This window comes from Carlito syrichta, unplaced genomic scaffold, assembly GCF_000164805.1.
Source record: "Carlito syrichta isolate Samal-C Ts95f unplaced genomic scaffold, Tarsius_syrichta-2.0.1 Scaffold301807, whole genome shotgun sequence".
Lineage (NCBI taxonomy): Eukaryota > Metazoa > Chordata > Mammalia > Primates > Tarsiidae > Carlito > Carlito syrichta.
The window spans coordinates 242,978-268,593 of NW_007245903.1; positions in this window are offsets into that span (position 1 = coordinate 242,978).

Here is a 25,616-nt window from a genome sequence, read left to right on the forward strand (position 1 = left end):
TTTCCAGCAAGCTGAAGGAGAGCTGGGACAGGGACAACAAAGAAGATAGAGACAAAATATCCTCAGTGACATAAGGAATTCACAAAAGACGTGTTTTGTGAATCATTTTGTGAAACATATTTGGCTCAGATGTGCTTTCCTCTATTAAATCATTCCTTGAATGGATCTCTCTTTGGACATTTTCAGAATAATTTAGGTAGAAAGCACTATATACAGAGGTGGCAATTTCTGATTGATTGCTTATAGTACAAAGAAGGTAAAACAGAAAAGTTGGTTATTCCAGCTCTGGAAAGCAATCCACAAAAGATTTCCTGTATGCTCATCTGAATTATATATTCAAATGAGGCTAGAAAGGAAATTCTCGATTGAATTAGGATTTTAAAATTCCAGTTGTATTTCTTTTGGATTTGAAGTAAAGTTCTCACGACAGGCCTTTTATCTCTGAGAGTAAAATGCTAAGGACATATGCTCAATTCATGTAATTGTAGTTTTGAAAATTTGATACAAAAATGTACATATTGAAATAGTAACAATGATTGTCTCTGCATGGTGAGCCAATGGGAGATCTTAAATCTCTTTATCTTTGTGCATTTTTCTTTCTAATTTTTTCATATTAAATTTAGATTGATTTTGCAATACAAAGCTTAACATTCCCAAATAAGTTAGCTGAATGTTATTCATCCGGAAACTTAGGAACAGCTTCCAAAAAATTCCTCATAGGATTTCTTTAAATTGTCAGCTTCCATTCATTATTTAATATATAAATTATCTTCATGAAAGTTGTTTTTATACTAGATTTATAAGGTGATGTTCTTTTCTACAGAAAACAAGGTATAGTAGGTATTTGAGACATAGGTTCAGATATTAATTGTACTTTGAGTTGTGCAAAGTGAGGGTGATTTTCAAGATGCAGACTAATGACTCAAAAGTGACTTAGAATCCCTGCATGTTCTCTATGCCCAGGATGAAATTAAGCATTCACAACAGCCTGCAGATGATGGGCATTGTAATAATGCTAGTACGGACAACTGTTGGCATTCATTGAACACTCTGTTGCACGTGTAATGTTAAACACATTGCAAGAAGTGATTCACTTAGTCTTGAAAACCGACCTACGCAGTGAGCATTGGCATCCCCTTTTTTCAGACGCAGAGGCTCACAACATACTCCATGCCATCTGTCTGCTAGGGTGAGATTAATACAATTCAATAACAGCTGTACTCCCTCTACTATTTTACCAATTCTGTGCCTTGCTTACAGAGGAACAAAGGGCAGGCTATTCGAAGAATTTTTATTGTGAAAAAGGACCCGCTGCTAATAAATGCACTTACTACTACCCAAACAGTGTACTTAAACCCCAAAATGTGATGAAAAGACTGTGAACAGACTGTTAATCTTGTCCATTTATTAATAGGAATATGTGTTTCAGAGTTCACAAATCATCGCCATATGCATAAATTCACTTATACCAATTGCAGGAAATAGTAATTGTACAGATTAGAAAACTAAAATTTCCAGATTAAATTACTTCCCACTGGTAACACAACAGAAAAGCAGGCAAGCTGGCAGATTCAGAGCCATGTCCTTCTGACTGGCTTCTGCTGGGTCTCTTCATGCTCCTGTTTTAATATTATCATTTCCCTCTAATTTGCTAGGTTATCATCAGTCACCAAGGAACAAAAGGATTGTGATGTGGGAAGAAACAATGGTGCTCATGAGATTGCTCTACTCATCAAAAGTGAGCCAGTGGCATCAAACAGAGGCCACTTCCCCTGCTCGCCCATTCACTGGAGTCCCTGTGGGGCTTTGAAGGCTGGAGAAGTCACACAAATGCCCAGTGGACACAGCAGAGGCCACGTTACCCAGAGCAGTCCTGAGCACAACACCCATGGCAGGGGAATTCAAGGACCTTCTATGTGATGCTTATTCTAAGAATAAAAGCTGTGACATCTTCAGGCTAAAACCCCAGTGATGCATTCAATCACAAATTGCAGGTTTCCTCTCTGTTGAGATGGAATATTCAGTCTCAGACTAACCACCAAGGAAAGCCGTGTGGGGAATGGCTGGACAGCAATGAAGCGGCGGGAGTGAGGCTAGAGTGACATTTCAGAAGCTTGCTTGCAGCAGTGTCTCCATCAGGGCTTTCACTACCTCTGGTCAGGCCTGCTCCCAGTTCAGGTCACCAGAGCCTCCTGCGTGCCTGCTGGACCGAGCTCTGAGCTTACACGTGTGTCACTCACCAAACTGCCATGAGGAAGCATGGGCAGAGAAAGCTTCCTTTGCTCCTGTCAGCACTGTGCAGCAGCTGAAAGACATCAGCAAGTGCCCTTTCATAACTGGGAGACGGTAGGAACAGAGAAGCCACACAGCACGTGCCCTGAGGAATGTCGAAGGCACTATAAGAGGCAAGCCTTCAGCTCCTCGCCAGGTCACTAAGGCCTATCTTTATCTGGGTCTTCACTGCTGACCCATGCGCGAGCCAAGGAACACTCTTCCTGTTTCTGCTTCCTTTCTTGTCACTTTACAAGCCTGGGCAGCTTCTGCAGTGCGACCTCTTAAGAGTTGGCTCTTACGAAGTTTGTGTTTCTGGAGCTGCCGTTTTCCAGTCTACACAGAGAAAACTCCCAGTCTTCCTTTCTGTCCCCATTTCTCCTTTCTGTCCCCATTTCTGCACATCTCTCACAGTAACTGCCACATGAGATCACCATCAGTCGGTTACATGTCTGTATCTTTCCACTAAGTGATAAGCTCCTTGCTCAGGTCACTGACATCTTGGCAGCTCCCAGGGTTAGGAAAGTGTCTGGCCTGAATGGAGTCTCACGTGCACACGATACGATGTATCTTTTCCTAGGTAAAAGCACAGGGCTAAAGCCACCACTGCTTACATTCAAAATCCAGCTCTTATCACCTAGCAGCTCTGTGATCTTGAACTGCTTAACCTCTCTATGCCTGGGTTTTCTCATCTTTAAAATGGACAGTCATATGATTTCGAAGAGTAAGCAATAATAAACAGAAAAGCACTTCAAATATAACGAGGCACACTGTAGCTTCCTAACAAAGGACAGACATTGTCATAGTCATCATTATCATCATCATCTTCCCACAACCGGGCAGTGTAACACAGGACCAAGATTTTGAGCAATTCAGTACCATAGACCTGAATTCGAATCATGCTCCTTCACTTACTGGTTCTATGATATTAAGCACTTTCCTTAACTTGTATCTACTTGGTTCTACTTATTTCTAGAATAGGGATAATAATAATAATGCTTATGACCTAAGGCTTTTGGGAATGTTACAATTAAATTAGGCATCTAATTAACACAGACCCCGGCTCACGGTAAGTGCTCCAAAGACATGAGCTACTTATTACTGTGGTTTTTAATCTTACATCAGTGTCAGTGTAAACGCCCTCAGGTGTTGCCCTAATTTAGGCACCCTCGCCTGCCTCGCATTTGTACTTGAGCCTCATTAGCTGTGGAAATACAGAAGAATGTCACTGAAGAAGCAGAAAATGTGCCACATTTTGGACATGAAGCCAGGGAACTTCATGCCCCTAAGGTCTTATAGTTCCTCAAGACATGGGATACACCATTTGCCCTTTTTAACAGGTTAGAGCACAGTTAGTTACACCAGTCCTGGGCGGTTGCACGTAAGTCCATCTCCTAACTTCCCTGCGGTCCTCTCCATAACACGATGTCTGGAAGTGGAGCCATCTCCTGCAAGGGAGATGATACAAGAGAGTAGTAGGGAAGGAGAGGGGTTCCTCCTCTCTCTGCCTAGACCAGCTTTGTGCCTCCTCCATGGTTCCAATTCCCACCAAAAAGGCCCATCCCAGTCCCAGCCACCTTTGAACTAATCCTAGCCGTTGAGAACCAGGTAACAATACCTGAGATCCTTCTGATCCCAGCCACCTTTGGACTAATCCTGGCCCTTGAGTACCAAGTAACAGCACCTGAGATTCATCTGGTCCCAGCCTCCTTTGGACTAGTCCTGGCTCTTGAGTACCAGGTAACAGTACCTGAGATCCATCTAGTCCCAGAACCCTGTGGACTAATCCAGGTCCTTGAGTACCAGGTAACTGTGCCTGAGGTCCTTCCAGTCCCAGCTGTTTTTGGACTAATCTTGGCCCAGGTAATAGTTGTTACTAATTTCTGGATTTCTTGCCAGTCCTCATATAACTCTCAGCTCAATGCATCACCAGCAGAGCAATTTCCTTCACTTATTCCCCTGTGGTTCCGTGTTTTTCTTAGTTAGACCCTGAGTGATTGAGCAATCATCTTTATGCTTTTCCTCCCTGCCTCTCATGTGACTGATTTAGAAAATACCTTACTGACTTGCTTTCCTTCCCAGACATATACATGCTTGCTCACTTTGGTTTGAGAGAAACAAAGGCTGACTTCTATGATCTGGAACAAATGGGCCATGTGATTTGATTCTGAAGTGAATTTATCATCTAATTTGATGGTTCTCAACTGGGGATATTTTGCCCTACTCCTGCTTCCAGGGGTAATGTCTAGGGGCATTTTTGGTTGTTACAAGGGAAACCTCTGGTGTCTGGGGGGGTTAAGGCCAAGGGTGCTGCTAAACATCTTACAATGCACAAAGACAACCCTCCCACAAACAAAGATTTGTCCAGCCCAGAGTGTCAACACCACTATGGAGAGAAGGTGATCTAATGATATAAAACCCAACATTTTCACACAGTTGGATGCTTCTTGTAGCTTTTGAACTACTGTGGGTCACAAAGAGATTCCTTAGGCTCTAAATTTAGCTGTTGACAGTGATCACATTGTTGAGATCTTGCCCATAGTCAGCAGTTGCTGTATGCGATTTCAGCAATTGCTGCAAAACTCATTGATTTGCATAAACTTGAGTTTTACTAATTTCTTTGTTGATATGCACATCACTGGGGTCCTGAGAAAACAAAGAAGTAAAGGGTACTGAAAGATATCATGAATTTTCAGCTGCAGAGCTCTGTGTTACATTATTTTTTTAATCCAGCTTGTGCACCAAATAGTAGAATTTTAATAATACACTTTAAAAATAGTCTGGTTTTAGATGTTTCTACTAGAATATCTATTACATTTTGCTTCACAAGCTGGAAGTTGGCTAGTGGACTCTTTGTCACACTTTCTCTTCCCTGTTGTGTTCAACTCCAGGGTGGTATTGCATAGACTGGGGGCCGTGGCTGGTGCCCCTCAATTGTCCCCTACCTGCTGAGAGGTCTTTGATGATCACTTTACCAGTGAAGATATCAGTTTTCTCATGCGTAAAATGAGGAAGTTGAGCTCATTAAGTGCTTCCCGTCTTAAAACTTAATTCAATTGCATATATCCAAGATTTAAGTAATACACGAGCTCCTTAGGAAGGAAAAATTATATGAATGCAAGAAATGTTTGTCCATGCCTGTTCAGCATGTCCCGAACAGGCAAACCCCAATAAAGAGAAGTAGGCATGGACTGTTGCTAGACCCCAGGCTCCATTCCACAGCCCTGCTGAAAGATGTGAGAGGTTGTCCCCAAGAAGTGAGAAAGGATGGATCCGTCATAAACAGACCCAAATCAGTTGCTCTATTTCTGACAACTTGGAGTGAAAATGGACTTTTGCCACATTGCCAAGACTGAGCTCTAAGAAACCCCTACTTCTGCAGTTTTCCAGAGATTTCTTCTTCCCTGTCCACTGAAGGGAAATGAAAAGCATGTGTAAATCTAGCCCCATTTCTGAAAGAACAGCCCAAGAGGCACAGACAGCTATGTTCTTGTGCACATAAGAAAGAGGCTAGATTTCTTTTTATTTTGTTTTAAGATATGCTTGGAGAAGGAAAAGCTTCAGAGAGGCCTTCCCTTTGCTGGTGGAAGCCACCAAACTCCCTACTAGACTCCTACAGGTACCTGCCTCCTGCAATGTGTCTGCTGCCCCCACCCCTGCTTTCTGTGGGTCTTGCCTGTCTGTCTACCATGATGACAATCTCAGTGGATAGAGCTTAGGGTTTAGCTCTGCTTTCCTTGCAGCCTCCATGACATCACCTGCTTGCTCTAAGTGCTCAGTCCCAGCTGGCTGAAGGTGATACACTAACCCTTTCTGAAAAGCTGCCATCCATCCCACAAGATATTTTTGTTCCCAAATGATTTTCCCCTTTTGGTGCAGCTCTGTGTAGCTGCGGTAAGGAGGGTTAGAACCCATATCTGAACAATCAGAGACTCTGAGACTGCTCAACGAGAAAAAGGGGGCCGAGGGATTGTAAAATCGTTAGTGATATTTCAATGAGATCATTAGGTCCCAGTCGCCTCAAAAAAATCTAAGACACGTTTTTGGCCCTGACTCTTTTTTTTCTCTCTCCTCTTCCTTCACCATCCTCCCCTGTCTCTAAAGATGGAGGTTAATATTAAGCATCACATTAATGGTTGTCAAATCAATCATGACTTCCTCTGAGTTATGTTACACAGAAGCAACATGCTTTATCAGAAATCAAAGAAAGGACAGTGCCAAGCAGTGGATGAGCTAATGTAAAATCACTCACATGGGCACTCTGGAGACGAAAACCCATTCAATGTTTAATGCCGTCATTAACCTAAGAATGAGAAGAAGATGGTAATGGAGGGTTTGCTCCTTTTGCCTTCAGGACAGGGGACTGAAGTGAGCTGTCCCTTCTGGGATCAGATTCACACATGTCTAAAACTCATAAAGTGGGTCACAGGTGAAGGGAATTGGAGAGATCTTGCAACTCCAGATGCATCGTTCCAAGAGAACAGTGGTACTCGGCAGTCATGCCTGAATTTCCCCACGCCACAGGAACCAGAAGCCACATCAACTGAATTGCTCAATTGCTTTGTTATGGCAACAGACATGCTGTCCCCAGCACATATGGTCAAACTCAGCAAATGATCAATTATTGAAGAAAACTCTCTCCAAGAGGCATTAATCCATCAGGATATTGAAGAGTTTGTTTTTGTCTCTACTTAGATTTGGTTATCATAGAAGGAGTTGTCAACTTTGACAGCTATCCACGGTTGTCCCTAAGAGCCAGAATGTCAAAACCAATTTAGGATGAAAAGAGGGAGAAATGCAGGCAAAGTCTACGATAATGAAGGCCATCTGAAAAAGAGCTTTCTTTATACGTGATATGATGATGTTGCAGAGAACATTCTTTCTATGCATCGTGAATGTCAGCATATTCTTCCTGTTCCCTTTTAAACAAGTTTACCCTAAGCAAGTAATGCTGTTACAATTGCTTTGAGCTACAGCATTACTTCCTGATATGGTGCAACATAAAATGATTTGATGTTTTATTTAATTCTATCTTTTATTTCTTTCTGGTTATCTTTCTGGTGTAGATTTTCAGGAGTCTCCAAGAAGTCAGTCTCACCAAGAAAGTCAATTATGATATTTTCATGCATACAAAATACCCTAATCTCTATCAACCCAGTCGCCACTCTTCTTATTCACCACAAGCATAAATCTAAATGATTTGACCCTATAGAATTTTAAAAATATTCCCTCATGAATATAAATTATTTCTGAATCTAGGCAGAAGCTCCAGGTAGGCTGTACCTCAAAGACTTGATCAGTAGAATTAACCTCCGCAGGTGCCGAGACCACCTGGCCAGATTTGATATTGCCCAGGTGTTTACCCCTACAGAATCTTTTGTCAATTAGGAACAATTTTTTTCATATGGTTTTTCAGTTAAACTTGTTCAAATGTTCAGAGAAAATTTTCTTTATAAAAGTGAGTTTGATTGAGAACACCAACTGAGGTAATAAAAAACTATCACCATCTACTTTCAGTTTAAATCAGTAAATCAGCAAATTATTGGCAATTTGACTAAGAACACAAGGTGCAGGGACTTGTTTGCCAAAAGATCCCTTTAAGATATTGATTTTATCTACTTTTTTCACTTTCTCCCTCCTCTCTGAGCAATTCAGACCGCTGTTCGAGATGAGAAGTAAAAAGGGCATCCAGAAGGAAGAAAAACTCACTTCAGTTCATTCATTCAAATTACCAGAGGCCTTCATATGTTGCACAGACTTTGACCTAGATACTTCACTTCTAGGAATGTATGCTCAACAGAAACACTGAAAGGTACTCAGAGTTATTTGCAAAAAGATGTTTATTTGATGAAAAATTGAAAGCAAAGTAAATACTCAGTAGCAAGTGTTTGTTCAAATTTTGTAACATAGAATATACTGTAAGAACACATCTGAGTAGATATAAAAACAACTCTTTGCTTTAGGTACTTCATTGATTTAGACAGCTATCAGTTATATTTAGTAATTTTTTTTATTTTTTAAATAATGCTTATGTTGAACTTATTTCTGAGTAAGACATAAACTGTACTAGACTCTCAAATGAGTTTCAAGAAAGACAAGACGTGGAGATTGCCCTTGACAACATTACTAAGAATGAGAATGTTTCACAACTGTTTATGACAGAAATGAATAAGTATGAAGGGTCCCTAATAAACACTTAGAAAATAACCTAGATTCTTTTTTTTTTCTTTTTTTTTTTTTTTGAGTTGGAGTCACTCTGTCACCCAGACTGGAGTGCAGTGGCACACTCCCAGCCACTGCAGCCTTGACCTGCTGGGCTCCAGCGATCCTTCTACCAAGTAGCTGGAACTACAGGTGTGCACTACCATGCCTGGATATTTTGATTTATTGTAGAGATGAGGTCTCGCCAAGTTGCCCAGGCGGGTCTCGAACCCGCGGACTCAGGCAGTCCACTCACCTCAGCCTCCCAATGCTCTGGGATTACAGACTGAGCCATTGAACCTGGCTTAGATTCTTAAATATTGAAAACTAAAAGGTGAGAAGAATGGTTGAAAGAATTGCTGACAACTTGACTAAAAAGTGTCTAAATGAGCTATTATCTCATAATCATTCCAAATATCTGGAATAACTGTCACATGGAAGATGAAATAAACACATTCTACATGTGTGGGGAGCACCAAACTAGGAGCAATGGGGTGGGAGTCAGGGTGGGCATATATGGGAGAGGGATCTTGGCTTACTCTCAAGAAGGATGCATAAATATAAAATGGGCTTGCCTCAAAGAACTGAGGGTCACTGTGCTCAAAGTGTTCGACAGAGACCATTTTCCAACGGTTAGGGAGGGGATTCTTGCTTAGGGAATGAAGTTTCAGACTAAGTGAACTCCAAACTTACTTCCTTCTCCAGAATTCCATTTATGTTACAGATCACAAGCATCCAAAAGAGATAGAGAATTCCATCAAATGATCAACTCAACAGAAAGAAAGCAATCACATCCATCATAGTCATCCTATAAAAGGATAAAAAGAAAGAAAGGAATTGAACAAGCATACCAGCACACATCCAAACAAACTGTTAAGATATTTCCTTTTACACTGAATTGTTTCAGAGTGATACCAATGCAGCCATGTTAAATTATAATGTGAACAGATTGTATGCTTACTCTGAGTAAAATAACCAAGAGAAAGTGTGTTGTCTAAAAACAATAGACTGGGATGCTAGTTAAAGACATTGAACTGCAGAAAGATGAGCCATTTACAGATCAATAACAGCATTTTAGTTAGGACCGTGAGGGTGCTTGCTGCTGGCCTTATTGACTGTGGCCAGTTCCATTCTGTTTAACCTGTGACAGCTGATGAGTCCAGACCTTGGGGTGAAATTACTACCCAATTAATCAGTGATGCTTATTGAGTAGTTACCAGAGAATTAGATCCTGGAAACATCTTCACACTGTGCTATTCAGATGAAGGGATTGAGTAAATATATTCTTTTTACATCTTCTGAACTTTTGTTCTTTCTTGGGCAACTCTTTATAACCCTGTCCCTAAAACTAGTGCTCAAAGATAGGGAACATTGAATTAAAATTACTTTATGGCCCTAAAAATTGTCACTACATTTAGCCAATAAATTTAAAGGGCTGGTATGTGGAGGAAACTTCATAACACAGATCCTATCCAATTTTGATGTATGGTACATTATTTGTGAAATAATCATTTTTAAATGGGTTTAGAATAGTAAGACTGAGTGATGAATCGCAGTATTAAACAAATGTTCAAGCAAGGGCAACCTTTCATCTATAGTTAAAGTAAGTAATGGTAACATTAAAATGAAATACTTTGCAGTTCATATTAGTGCACTTGAGGGTAAAATCTAGATGAGATATCAGACGACAGTTGTGTCAATGAGAATGCATATCATTGAACTCATGTCTGGAATGGTGGCTTTGAATGCTGTTAACCAGTCAAAGTCTTCTGCTTGCCTAAATTTCACAGTATTTTAGCATTTTGATGAGCTCCTGACCCAAGGATCCTAGGAGTGATTCATTCATGCCATGACCTTTATACTCACTGTTATAAGAGAAACATGGCATTGCCAATTGGTTGCTAAGCAGTAAGTAGCATATGTAGGGAGAATGAGGGCTGAGATGATGGACAATGTTCCATTACCCCTTTGTACTCTCTGTGCTTACAAATATCACCAAAGTTACCTTAAACTCAACAGACCACAAACCAACCTTTTTTAGAAACTTTGCTTCTTAAAGAATCTTAATTTATCAAAAGAGTTAAATTAGAACTTGGTTAATAAACTGATCCTGTTTTTTGTTTATGTAAAGAGGATGTGGAAAGTTAATTATTATCTTTGAAAAAATTATATTCCCCTCTCATATACTTGTTTTTATTACTGAACTAGAAATAAGCATTTTTTGTTTTAATAAAATATTCTTTATTTTATTTTATTTTATTTTAAAGATGTGGGATATAATTCAGGGTCAGGTATACAAATATTCGTTATGAAGGTACCCTTGTTGAGAGATGTGCCAATCCCTCCACTGGCAGTTTCCCTCAACTGGCAATCTCACACCCCCTCCCCTGGCAGTTTCCCACTACTGCCAATCCCTTTCTTATAGTACTGATAATTGTTCAAGTCCACTTATGAGTGAGAACGTATATATTCTGTTTTTTGTTTCTGTGATAGATCACTGAGTATGATCTACTCTAACTCCATCCAAGTTGCTGTGAAGTCCATATTTTTGTCCTTCTTTATGACTGTGTAATATTCCATTTTGTATATGTACCACATTTTTAAAATCTAGTCCAGCTTCAACGAACAGCATGGTTGGTTCCATGTTTTTGCTATTGTGAAAGAGCTGTAACAAACATGTGTGTGCCAATATCTTTTTTGTAGAATGATTTGAGTTCCTCTGGGTATATTCCCAATAGTGGGATTGCTGGGTCATATGGAAGGTCAATTTCTAGTTCTTTCAGAAATAGTCACACTGTCTTCCAAAGAGGTTACACTAGTTTGCTTCCCATCAAACTAGTTTGCACTAGTTTGCTTCCCATCAAACTAGTTTGCACTAGTTTGCTTCCCATCAGCAGTGTCGAAGCATTCCTTTTTCTCCACATCCTCACCAGCATTTGTTGTTGTTTAATGATGGCCATTCTAGCTGGGGTTAGGTGGTATCTCAATGTGGTTTTGATATGCATTTATCTGATGAAGAGTGAGGCTGAGCAGTTTTTCATGTCTGTTGGCTGCCCATATATCTTCTTTAGAGAAGTGTCTATTCGTGTCTTTTGCCCACTTTTGAATGGGGCTGAGTTTTTGTTTTGTTTTGTTTTTCCTTTCAGCACATTTGAGTTCCTTGTAGATCCTAGATGTTAGACCTTTGTCAGATATACAATTGGCAAATATTATTTTCCAGTCTGTGGGCTGTCTCCCTGCTCTCTTAATAGTTTCTTTTGCTTTGCAGAAGTCTGTAAGTGTAATACCTCCTGCTTTGTTTCTTTTGCTAAGGATTGTTTTGGCTATTTGTGGTCATTTATGTTTCCATAAGAACTTCTGCATTGTCATTTCCAGGTCTGAAAAGAATGATGTTGGTAATTTAATGGGTATTGCATTGAATCTATAGATTGCCTCTGGTAGGATGGACATCTTAACAATGTTGATTCTTCTTATCCACGAGCATGGAATATTTTTCCATTTGTTTGTGTCTTCTTGGATTTCATTGAACAGTGTTTTGCAGTTCTTACTGTAAAGATCTTTCACTTCACTGGTTAGGAAGATGCCAGGGTATTTCTTTTCTTTCTTTCTTTCTTTTTTTTTTTTTTTTTTTTGTGGCTATTGTGAATGGTATTGTGCTTTTTTATTTGGTTCACTGCCTGCTTTTTGCTAATGTATATAAGAATGCAACTGTCTTTTGCACATTTATTTTGTACCCCGAGACTGTGCCAAAATCCTTTATCAGTGCAGGCAGGTTTTTGACAGATTCTTTTGGATTTTTGAGGTATAAGATCATATCATCAGCAAGAAGGGATAACTTGAATTCCTCTTTTTCTATTTGGATACCACTGATTTCCTTCTCTTCTCTAATTGCCCTAGCTAGGACTTCCAGCACAATGTTGAACAAGAGGAGTGAGATTGGGCAAATTGTCTTGTCCTAGTTTTTAGGGGAAATGTTTCCAGTTTCTGTCCATTTAGCAATATGTTAGCTGCGGGTTTATTGTAAATGGCAATTACTATTTTGAGGTATGTTCCTTCTATACATAGGTGTTTGAGTGTTTTTTTCAAGAAGGGATGCTGAATTTTATCAAAAGCTTTTTCTGCATCTAATGATATAATCATGAGGTTTTTGTTTTTACATTTGTCGATGTTTAGTGACTTTTATGGTCTTGCGGCTATTGAACCAGCCCTACATCCTGGGGATGAAGCCTACTTGGTCATGGTGGATGATTTTTGGGATGTGTTTTTGGATCCGATTTGCTAGAATCAAGATGAGGATTTTTGCATCTATGTTCATAAAGGATATTGGCCTGTAGTTCTCTTTTTTTGTTGGATTTTTACCCGATTTGGGTATCAGTGTGATAATAGCTTTGTAAAATGATTTGGAGAGAATTCTGTCTTTCTCAATTGCCTGGAATACTTTCAATAGGATTAATATCAACTCCTCCTTGTATGTTTTGTAGAATTCTGCTGGAAAGCCATCCGGTCCAGAGCTTTTTTGGTAGGTAGTTTTCTTATGACAGAGTCAATCTCCTGGGTAGTTATTAGTCTACTTAGTGCCTCAATGTCTTCCTGTTTCAACCTGGGAAGGCTATGTGATGTCAGAAAGTCTTATATTCCATTTGGGTTATCAAGTTTGTTTCCATATAAATGTGCATAGTAATCTCTGATAATCTTTTGTAATTCTTCAGGGTCAGTTGTGATTTGATCTTTTGTATTTCTGATTGTGTTTATTTGGACTTTTTCTCTCTTTTTCTTTGTCATTCTGGCTAGGGACCCATCAATCTTGTTAATTCTTTCAGAACCAGCTTTTTGTTTTGTTGATGTTTTCTATGGTATTTTTGTCTTCTATGTTCCATATTTGGGCTCTTATTTTCATGATTTGGATTCTTCTGCTTAAATTAGAGTTTTGGTGGTCTTCTCTTTCTAGCTCCCTTAAGTGATTTGTCAGGCTATCAACTTGTGACGTTTTCATTTTCTTGATATGTGCTCGTAGAGATATTAATTCCCCTCTTAAAATTCCCCTCTTAGAAGTGATTTCATGGCATCCCAGAGGTTTTATAAGATGTTTCTTCATTTTCATTTATTTCCAGGACTCTTTTAATTTCTGCTTTGATTTCAGTGTTGACCCTGCAGTTGTTCAGCATCATGCTGTTTTGTGTCTGTATCTTTGTGGGCTTTGGGGAAATTGTGTTGGTGTTGATATTTATTTTTATTCCATTGTGGTCTAAGAAGGTGTATGGCAATATTTCAATCATATGGAATGTGTTTATGCTTGATTTATGGCCAAGGATGTGATCGACTTTGGAGTATGTTCCATGTGGTGATGAGTAGAATGTATATTCTGTGGTTGTTCATGGAATAATCTATAGGTATCTATTAAGTCCATTTGGTTGAGTGTCAAGTTTAGGTTCTGGATCTCCTTGTTGATTTTTTGCCTTGATGATCTATATAGGGCTGTTAGTGGGGTGTTCAAGTTCCCTGCTATAATAGTGTTAGAGTCAATATCTTTTTTTAGTTTACTTAGCAGTTGCTTTATAAATGCTAGTGCTCCTGTGTTGGGTGCATATATGTTTAGGGTGGATATTTCTTGTTGATGGATGAAACTTTTATCATTATGTAGTGTCCTTTTTTATCTTTTTTAATTTTTGATAGTTTAAAGGTTGTTTTGTCGGATATAAAGATCGCCTTTCCTGCCTTCTTTTGTGATCCATTTGCCTAGAAACTTGTTTTCCTTCTTTAACTTTGAGTTCATGTGAGTCTCTTGTGGTGAGATGAGTTTCCTCAATGCAACAAAAAATTGGGTTATAGTTTCTTATCCAGTTTGCCATTCTGTATCTTTTCAGTTGTGCATTTAGTCTATTCACATTCAGGCTGATTATTGAAATGTGATTGTTTATTCTAGTCATGGGGTTCTTATAAAGTTTTTTCTTTGTTTGCTTGCTTTTTTTGGAGCTTTGGGTTGATGGATGTGTGTTTTCAAGTTTGTTGTTGAGATGTATTCCCTATTGATTCTGTGCTCTGCTGTTCTTTTGGGAAGAGTGTGATCATTCTTTTTTTTTCTTTCTTTCTTCTGTGCTTAATACCTTTTTAAATGTCTCCTATAGAGCTGGTCTGGAAGCTGCATAATCTCTTAGGGATTGGATGTCTGGGAAGGATTTAAATTCTCCATCACTGATGAAGCTGAGCTTGGCTGGATAGAAAATTATTGGTTGAAATTGTTTATCTTTGAGGACTTTGAATATTGGACTCCAGTCCCTTCTTGCTTGTAGTGTTTCTGCCAATAGGTCTGCTGCTATTCTGATTGGTTTTCCCCTGTAGGTAGTCTGACCTTTCTTGCTTGCTGCCTTTAGGACTTTTTCTTCTGTGTCTACTTTGTGTAGGCGAATTACTATGTGTCTAGGGGTTGGTCTTCTCATTTGATGTCTTGTTGGAGTTCTCTGTGTCTCTTACGTTTGACTGGTCACATCTCTGTTGAGATGGAAAAAGTTTTCTTGGATAACTTCCTGGAATACTTGCTCCAAGGTGTTCCCCATTTACCTTTCTTCTTCTGTGATACCAGTCAGGTATAGGCCCAGCCTCTTAATATAATTGCATATCTCCTGTAGGCTTTATTCTTTCTTTCTGAGTTTTCTTTCTATGTTTTTTAAAGATCAGGTTAATTGCATGTTCTGTTCCTCAAGTTCTGAAATTCTTTCTTCTGCTATATTAATTCTGCTTTCTATGCTTTTCATCTTGTTATTTATTTCCTGGATGAAATTTTTTATTGCCAAAATCTCTTTTACAAGTTCTTTCAGTGCTGCATCTTGTCTTTCTTGAGTCTTATTCACTTTTTCCATCCATTCCTTAATCTCTGTCATATTCTGGGTCCAGTCATTGGTGACTTTCATTGTTTGGTCTCTGAGGTCTAATTTTTCAGGGCATTTCTCTTTGTTACACTCGTAATTACCTGTAGTTCCATTGGTTTTTCCTCATTTGTAACAGGTCTCTTGCTTTTCTCTTTAGTTCCATTATTCAGTGTCAGTGAGAGAGGCTTGTACTTCTGATGTTTGCTCAGCCCTCTATTCTTCCCTGATCTGGGCTCTGGATTTATTCTATGTGAGTGGGAAGCTTTGCTGTCTCTTGTAGTTTTGAATATCGAATAAGGTGGGACATGGGGAGCTAGGATTCAGAAACTACTTGCAAATCACAATGTTCATTGATTGTGGTATGTGTTCCCTGAGACCCACTTCCGACCACCACTCTATATGACAATACAATGGACACATTTGTGTACCCCCTGAGTCCAAGATACAGTGACAGCAATGAGGAGAACAGAGAAAAATAGAATGAAATAAGGTGGACAAGAATAAAGAAAAAAAGAAAGACACAGAACAATGAAAGCAGAAACCAAAGCAAAAAATAATTGAAAACACTCAGATATATGCACACACCCCCAACAAACTGCAATAACAACAAAGTGAAACAAAGCAAACAACAAAGAAAAAAACAGGAAAACTAAACACACACACAAGCCTAGCACAGAATGAATGAAGAAGAAAAAGAGAAAGACTGGGGGGGGAAGCAGATTGAACCCTCACATATATATTCACATATCCCTTAAACTAAAAAATAAAAAATAAAAGAAAAAGAGAATGAAAGATAAAATACAAATCAACAGCAAAAAAAAAAACTGAAAGATGAACACTCATTCACATACACACATAAACAGAAAACAAAAAAACAGAAGAAGAAAGAAAAAAGGAGAATGCAGATCAAACCCTCACATGCACATTCATGCACAAAGGAAAAATATTTTAAGACTAGATAAAGTAACAAACAAATTGCAAAACAATTTTTTAAATAAAAAATATTAAAAATTTTAAAAAAGCCCTGCCATCTTGTGGCAGGTTCTGTAATTGTTCCTCTTGTCTGCTTCTCTGCAGAGCTTCCACTTCTTTCATTCTTCCCAGTGTCTGGAACAGGGAAGGAGAAGAGGCAGTGAAGGTGGGTGGGGCAGCAGTCCTCCCCTCCCACTCTCATATGGTCAGGGAGATCCCTCCAGTGGGGAGGTGTGGGACTGTCTCTTCCCCAGGTGTGTACTCATGGCGGGGCATGCCCCAGCCAGGCCTATCCTGGAATGGAGTTCTCCTATTATGACTGATGTACAGGCTCCGCCTGGGTTTGTCCCTCTCAGTCATGACCTAGCTGCATGGGTCTGACGTTCAGAGAATTGCTGGGGAGAAGGGGAGTCGGATCAACCCCAGAGTCACCACTGATCTCTTTCTTTGTCCTTTTCTGGACATACCCTTTGTCAGGATGAGGGTAGGGGGCTGGGACACCTGAGACTCAGCACTTGGCAGGTCCCTCCAAAGTTTGTGCTTTTAGGATATTCCCTCTGGGTCACAACCAACCCCTGAGTAGTTGATCCACCAGTCACAGAGATTGGGTCTGTTGCTCCACGGTGAGCAAGTCAGAGCACTTTCTGCCCCATTTTCAAGATTGTGGCAGGTTGCCTCTTTCGTCTTCTCTGGTGGAACTCTGCCTCTGGGCTCCCTCCACAGCCCTGGCTGCCAGTGTCCAGCCAGGTGCTGCAGTGGTGAGGCAAAGCCTGGAGCTGGCCACCTCTCCTCCTGCAATGGTGAGGCAGTGCCTAGAGCCAGTTGTCTCTCCCACTACTTCTTCCCGGGAAAATTTTTATCCATTTAAAAAAAAAGAAGGGCACTTGGCTTCTGTGACCTAGGAAGTGCTAGGGACCAAGCAGAGCAACTGTAGTACCAGCTGGTTTCACCAGGAGGGTCCTGGTCACTTGCTCAGGAGCCCCCACTTAGTCAGTCTCTCCCAGCATTTTCTTCCTAGGAAGGGTTTTGTTGATTTTTTTTAAATGTCACTTGGCTTCTGCATCCTAGGAATAGCCAGGGTCCAAGCTGGGTAACTGTGGCAACAGCCACCACACCAGGAGCGCCCTGGCCACTAACTTCCTAGTCCTCACTCATTCAACCACTCACACATCAATCCACTCACCAGCCCATACACAAAATGTTCCATACACTCATACCAGGACTCACATAGTGTGACTGGCTCTGTCACCAGTTTCCCTTTCAGCATTGCATTTGTAATAACATTCTATCTTTACATGTGATCATATAAGTGATTCTTTCATTGGTAATGTGACTTAATGATATCATTTGATTACTATTTCCTTTGGCAATGGTATCATTACTTTCCCTAATACAAAAAAAAAAAAGTTCTTCATCACGTAAAGATAAATTATCAATATAAGTCCAAAGGTCTCTAATCTAAACTTTCAGTTTTAGAAAGCTGTGGGGGGGAAAATCAAACTTTTAAATGTCTTTATTTATTTATTTTTATATTTAGAGAGAGGGTCTCATTCTGTCATCCAGGCTGGAGGGCAGTGGTGTGATCATAGCTCACTGCAGTCTTGAACTCCAGGGCTCAAGCGATTCTTCTGCCTCAGCATCTATCTAGGACTATAAGCGCATGCCACCGTGCCTGGCTATTTATTAAAAACTTATGTACAGACAGGGTCTTGCCATGTTGCCCAGGCTGATCTTGAACTCTTAGGATCACACCATCCTCTCACCTCAGCTCCTTAAAGTGCTGGATTACAGGCGTGAGCCACTGCACCAGACCAATTTATATTCTTTTAAACATGTATTTATAATAGCAAATAAGGCATGTAATTGAGCCACATTAAAGCAAATAAAGTAAAAATAGATACTTGAGATACTAGATTTTTCATAACATTCAGGAATCCAAATTTATAGACAGCATCAACATCTTACAGGCTGAAGTTACTTGTCATATTGTTCAGTCTTTGTTCTCTTGTTATAGGCTCATACTTCACACTGTGGAAAAATAAACTATCACTGTAGAAAAGCTGCGGGAACCAAATCCTTAATAAGTATGGCGTAAATAAGCACATAGTCTCTCAAAGCTGACAGGCAGTTTTTGTGTTAGTTGCTCAGTGATGGTAAACAAGAGACAGCATCTGACAATCATGAGTGTTGAGGCTTGCATCACAGGTTGAAAGCCCACACAATCAGGAGAAAACTGCATGGATTCAGCACTTCTCTCAAAGGAAAGAACTACATTCTTAATAGTGAAAGGAAGCTTTTTCTAAAATGGGTGCTACATTCTTCCTCATTCTGTGGTTTATTTTTGTCCAATATAAAACCTAAAGAAGAAAATGAAAAGTAGTTTATGATCAAAGATGACATTTACCTTATATTAAAATGCTCTTTTCGCTGAGATTGTAGGCAGTTTACATAACATTCGAATCAATTCAAAAACTGATGCAAAGGTTTTTGAGGTTGAAGTTAAATGATCCAGCTTAGTGACACAAAACAATGAACTCAAATTCTATCAGAGGGAAAGCATGCACATCCGATAATATGTTTGATGTATAATTTGTACCATTTAGTACATGGTTAAACTACTTCTATTTGTTCATTTAGATAGTTAAACTGTTTACAGTACTAAGTAATCCATATGACGTGAAACATGAGGAAGAAATCAACTGATCATTGCTGTGACATTCCAATAGGTGGGAAAGTCTGTCATCTTGAACCACACAGAAAGCTCTGAGAGACAAAAAAAAAAGATTGGAATGTGGGAGGATTTGTCCTCAGAGGCAGTGGAGGAAAAGCTTGTTGCTTTTGTTTTCTAGCCATGCCACAAAGTGCATATAAAAGAAAGAGTTGGGAACTCCTTTACAACCTGGGGAAGCAGAAAGCTAGTTTCTTAGAGAATCATCATGACCTTGTGTCTTTGTACACATGGAAGTCAACAAAATCTTGAGCAATGGAAATAAGCAGAAAGCATTGTCTTTTTTTAATTAATTTATTTATTATAAAGATCCCTCCCCTAGCAGTCTTCCCCAACTGCCAGTCCCACCGCCCCCTTCCCCTGACAGTTTTCCGCTACTGCCAATTACTTTCTATAAAGCATTATAATTGTTCAAGGTCTTTACACAAAGCTGTGGTTCATCCATATCTAACTGGTTGTGTTAGTTCTCATTACCACTATCCAAAAGTGCCTTGCGAAACCAGAGACTGCTCACCAGAAGGAAGAGAAGGGGGCAAAGCTTGAAAAACAGAAAAAGCCTGAATTTCAGGATGGAGGAAACGTGGAAATTTTACTGACCCTGTGTCAGCAGGACTTCCTGCACAGCAATATCTTCCTGTCCTATGAGCTGCTTCTGCCCAGAGATTCACCCTTTTTCATTGACTCCACTGAGAGGAAAAGGAAGGTTTACATGATGTAAGGTGGTTAGATGCCTCTAGTTGCACACGAGCCACTACACCAATCTCTCCCAGCCATGTCAGACCCACCATCAGCTCTTCCTCCTCCAGCTTAACAGTTGATTTGCACAAGACCTGGCTCTTCACGCTCCTCTCTACTTACTTCACTGCTGTCTGCGGACAATCTCGTCAACATCCTCAGCTCCCAAAGGCACATGTGTGGAAATACTAGCCCCTCCAGGTCTGAATCTGCTTCTAAAAGCCACTTGTGTGTTTCCAGGCCAGCACGTGCATTGTCTACTACACATCTATCCCTGAGAACGCACCTCAGCATGTCAAGACCCAAAAACATGAAACTATCATCTTATATTTTCCTCCCAAGTCAGCTCCCTCTTCTGCATTCTGTATGTCAAATTGTTGTGCCCCATCCACCAAATCTCCAATGAGTGCCTCTCCCTCTCACGTCCAGTCAGAAATAATAATACATGGCCAACACTGTTTTAAATACTTTTCATACATTAACATGCAATCCTCATAGCAACCCAGGGAGGTAAGTTCTGCCATTAATCCCATTTGAGAGATGAGAAACTGACATCTTAGAAAGGTTAAGCAAATTGCCCAAGGTCATGTACTAAAAAGTGGCAGAACCATTCTGAGCCTGGCCTTATTCTACCCTGTTGTATGGCTCCTCTATAAGCTTATTAATTCTACCTCTTCAATATCTCTCCATTCTTTCTTCCATCTTCTCATCACCATTGTTATATCTTAGTTATGTATGTGTTACTGTCCATCTAGACTACTGCAGTAATTTCCTGACTGGTTTTGTCTCAAATTTGCCTCAAAACCATCTGACTCACTGCACTTTCTAAAATCAATATTTAAAGTCATTACTCTTGCTTTAAATCCACTAATACTCCCCTTAATCTATAATATGTTTCTGATATGTTTTGGCTACAGTCTTTTTGTGGTGGGGGGGTTGTGCTTTGTTTTTGTTCTTGGTGTGTGTGTGTGTGTGTGTGTGTGTGTGTGTGTGTGTGTGTGTTTGTGTGTGTTTTGTTTGTTTTTTGTAGAAATCAGAGCCACTACAAAATAGATTCTTTTTTTTGAGTTGGAGTCTCACTCTGTCACTCAGACTGGAGTGCTGCAGCCGCTCCCGGCCACCGCAGCCTTGACCTGCTGGGCTCCAGCAACCCTTCCGCTTCAGCCTTCCAAGTAGCTGGAACTACAGGCGCGTGCTACCACGCCTGGCTAATTTTTGATTTATTGTAGGTCTCACCAAGTTGCCCAGGCGGGTCTCGAACCCACAGGCTCAGACAATTCACTCACCTCAGCCTCCCAAAGGCACGGGATTACAGGCTGAGCCACCGAACCCAACAGTTTCTTTTTTTATTTTTATTTTTTATTTTGGCCATGCTTTCCTTAAGCCCTGATCCAGTCATGTGGCTCTTTGAGCTCTGGCAGGGCTATGTTTACTTAAGCTTTGACCCCCTTCCATACCTTGGGAAGGTGAATCTCTTTTCTTTCTCTCTCCAATTTACTTTCTAAGTAAACTATATTTTCCAATCTAAAAAAAATTAATATTTTTTATTTTAACATAGAGATACGGGGTACAAGTATTAGCTACATAAGTAGGCTGCATGCAGGTGAAATATGGACCTCCAACTGGCCCTCTGTTTCCCCAGTAAAGGACCAGGTACCCCATGTTTTACATGTCCTGCCCCCCAGCAGTGTCCAGCAACTGCTCATCCCTCCCTTTCTTCCTAGTATTCCCTACTAGACACCTCATATATGTTTATTTCCTCAGGCTGTTTCACCCTCCCTAGAAACTTTTTCTCTTATTTGTGCTTGACTGATCCCTAATTACTAGACAGGAATGTCTCCCCTGACCTCACAGGCTGAACAGATGCCACTCCTCTGTGCATCCATACTCCCATAGATATGCCTTAACCCTTGCTCTGCTTGACGATCAGAGCAGCTGAGGAGCTGACTTCCTGCTACTTTTGAGACATCGGATACTAAAAGCTTTGCCACTATTATGGCCACCCTCAACCCACAATGTCAGAGTCACCTCTTACTCCACCTATCTTCCTTGCTAGACTAGGCACCAAAATGTAGGGACATCTTCTACACCTTGCTATCTTTAGATTTTAACACCATGCCCAGGCCACTGGAGAGGCCTAAATAATGTATAAACTAGAAATAAAACACAGGTCCTACTCCACATTCAGAATAATAAATATACATGTCTTTTTACTAGAAGTTATTAAAATTATTCATAAAAGAGTTTAGTTAGATCTGTGCATACAAAACATAAGAGACTACAAAAAGATCACAGGATGAGTATTTTCCCATGCCATTAGGAAAGACATAGCAAACTCTCTTGCTCAGTTGACACAGAATATAATATACCTGACTTAGTCTCTCTCTTAGATAGATAGATCGATAGATAGATAGATCGATAGATAGATGATATGATATATATATATGACATTCTTTCACTGCATTTGTCCATTTCATGATGGATAATTTATGAGAGTGTACCTTCCCACACCATGCTGAGTGTTCAGCGGTTTTTGACCAAAAACAGCATTACCTCTGTGCCCCATCCTCCCTGTTCACCCAATCTTGCCCAAAGCGCCTTTTTTTTTGGTTTCCCCCTATTGGGAGCCAGCCTTGGAGGCCCACCTAATTGACAGGGTCCTGGTGGGCCAAAGACTCCGGGCCACAGGGCAAGCCTGGGAAGCTGAGACCCTTCTGTCTTCCACCTTTGCTATTTGGTACGGTGGAAGAATTCTGTGCAGTCATGGAAGAAGAAAATGGCATGTTTATGTGAAGTACTCACAGCTAACCTGAGAACGTCATGGTTTATTTTTCCATTTCCCACTATGCCATTTGACCTTTTCTAACAAATGCAATGGTTAAACTCTGAAGCACATCAAAAATACTTTCTTTCACTTGGTTATAAGTTACTAGATATTGCTTGAGTAAAAATGATACAAGTATATTCACTCCTTATTTGATTTAGAATTATGTAGTTTAGTGTTTAGACATAAGGTTTTTTTAGAAGCACAAGTTTATAGTAACTTCATTATGAATTCATTATAAGTTCTAACACTTATCTAGGAGTTATTTAGGTGATTTATAACACTGTTTTCAAAGATTTAGGATGAAGATTAATTGTTAAGGTTTTTACTTAATTCAATAGTTAAAATTCTAAGTTAATGTTTATAGAGTGGGTTTTCACTGAATTCATAATATACTAATTAGATAATTTTATGATAAATTAACTAAATACAGAGAGCAACCTTGGGGACCTGGGAAAACATCACTAAAAGCTTCTTTTGTGTTTTCTTTAGAAATAATGCTGCAGGATAAGAGAAAAGTAACAAAGACACCTGGACAAGAAAGGCGATTATGAAGTTTTGAAGGTCATAAAAGCCCCAGAGAGAAAAACTCCTGACACGTGAAAAAATGTGCACTTGGAAACTTTCTTGAGACATTTCAAGGACTGTAATTCGGGACTTTGAACTAAAACTATCATTTTTGGCTTCATGATAAAGACTCATTAACTAAAAGTGGATAGTGTTCTTGGCTTGTTTGTTGCTTCTAGACCGCTAGATGGTGGTAACTTTTAAAGCATATGTACGTGAAGGAATTTTCTTTGTCTTGCCCCTTTACGAATGGTATAAAAGCTCTGTGTTAACTAACATTAAATTGTCATCTGTTCAGCAAGCAGGTGTCCAGTATATTATTTTCGTCTTTCACCTATCTGTCTCTCCTTCAGGAAACCTCACGCCTTTGGCAGGAGCAGGACTCCCACATCCCCCAGTGAAAACAAGTCCTCAGAGGGAAACGTTTTGCCAGTGTGGAAGAAGTGAAACAAAAAAAAAAGGCAGCAGCACTAAAAGGTATCAACATGGATGAGTTCAAAAACTGTTTTGAGCAGTGGAAAAAGCATCTCAATAGGTATTTCACATCAAACAGAGAGTGCTTTGAAGGTGACAAGTTTAAACAGGTAAGGATCAACACACAATTTTTATAAATAAATTCTGGGTTTTGGAGGGTTCCCCTCTATTTGATGATGCATGAATAATCCAGGAAGAAGCAACCAGACTGTAGGATGCATTTAGAAATGCCATGGAGCTGCCATCTGAGATAAGTTAGACGAGTGGGACCTCACCATACTGACAAGCTTCTGCAAAGCCAAAGAAACCATCAGGAGAGCAGGGAGATAGCCCACAGACTGGGAAAAAATATTTGCAACTGTATGCCTGACAAAGGCCTAACATCGAGGATCTACAAGGAACTCAAGCATGCCAAAAAGAAAAAAAAAACAGCTGCATTAAAAAGTGGGCAAAAGATACAAATAGACACTTATCAAAAGAAGACATAGGAGCAGCCAACAAATACATAAAAAATGCTCAGCCTCACTAGTCATCAAAGAAGTGCAAATTATTAAAACTACACTGAGATACCACCTAACTCCAATCAGAACAGCCATCATCTATAACTCAAAAAACTACAGATGCTGGAAAAAATGCGGCAAAAAGGGAACACTTCTACACAGTTGGTAGGACTGTAAACTAGTATAGCCTCTGTGGAAAACAGTGTGGCAATTTCTAAAATATCTAAAAATCGACCTCCCATATGGCCCCGCAATCCCCCTACTGGGAATATACCCGAAGGAACTCAAATCACTCTATGAAAAAGATACCCACACACGTATGTTCATTGCAGCATTGTTCACAATAGCAAAACCATGGAACCAACAATGCTGCCCATCTAAAGAGGACTGGATAAAAAAAATGCAGTATATATACATGATGCAATATTATGTAGTCATAAAGAAGGACAAAATTATGAACTTCGCAGCAACCTGGATGGACTTAGAATCTATAGTACTTAGTGATTTATTACAGAAACAAAGAATTGAGTATCACATGTTCTCACTCATAAGCAGACCTTGAGCAATTATCATAATACTATAAGAAAAGGATGGGCAGTAGCGGGAAACTGCCGGTGGGGGGGAGGTGAGAATGGCAGTAGTGGGAATCTGTGGGGTGGAAGGGGCACACTTCATCAACAAGGGTACCTGCATAATGAACATTTGTATACCTAACGCTGAATTGTACCCCACATAAAAGAAAAAAAAATAAAATTTGGTATAAAATAATAAAAATAGCTGAGCATGGTGACTCGCACCTATAATCTCAGCTACTTAGAAGGTGGGGGAAATCACTTGAGCCCAGGAATGCAAGGCTGCAAGTGAGCTATGACTGCACCTCTGCACTCCAATCTGGTTGACAAAGTGAAGCCTCATCTCTAAAAAAATTAAAAATAAATAAAATTAAAATTAAAAAAAGAAATGCCATGGAGCAATGTGGTGTTTCCTTTGCAAGAGAACTGACCATGCAATTTCCACTTGTTTTGTGCCATACTATTGTACTGAAACAAGAAACATAACAGCCTCCCATTCAGGATTGGTTTTCTCTTGTACATCATCTTTTTTTGTAGTGAATTGCTCAGATGGGTTTGATTATATGTAGATATGAGCAAACTGAGTAGGCATTTGTGTGTCATCTTAGTCACTTCGAAATGACAGATTCAGAAATACAAATATATCATAATGAATTAAACTGCATCCCATTATCATACTATTTTAACATAATTGGTTTAATTATGCTTCAGAGCAAATGTTTTAAATATATCAATCTAGGGCTCTTTCACAAATTTTAATGATTATATAATTTTAATTAGATAAATATTGGTTTGAATTCAATACAAAAGTTCTGAATCCAACCCTGAAAAGTAATACTAGTCAGCCTGTCTAACTCCCACATCCTAAGAGCAATCAGGTTCAATTTTGTCAATAAGTCTAATGAA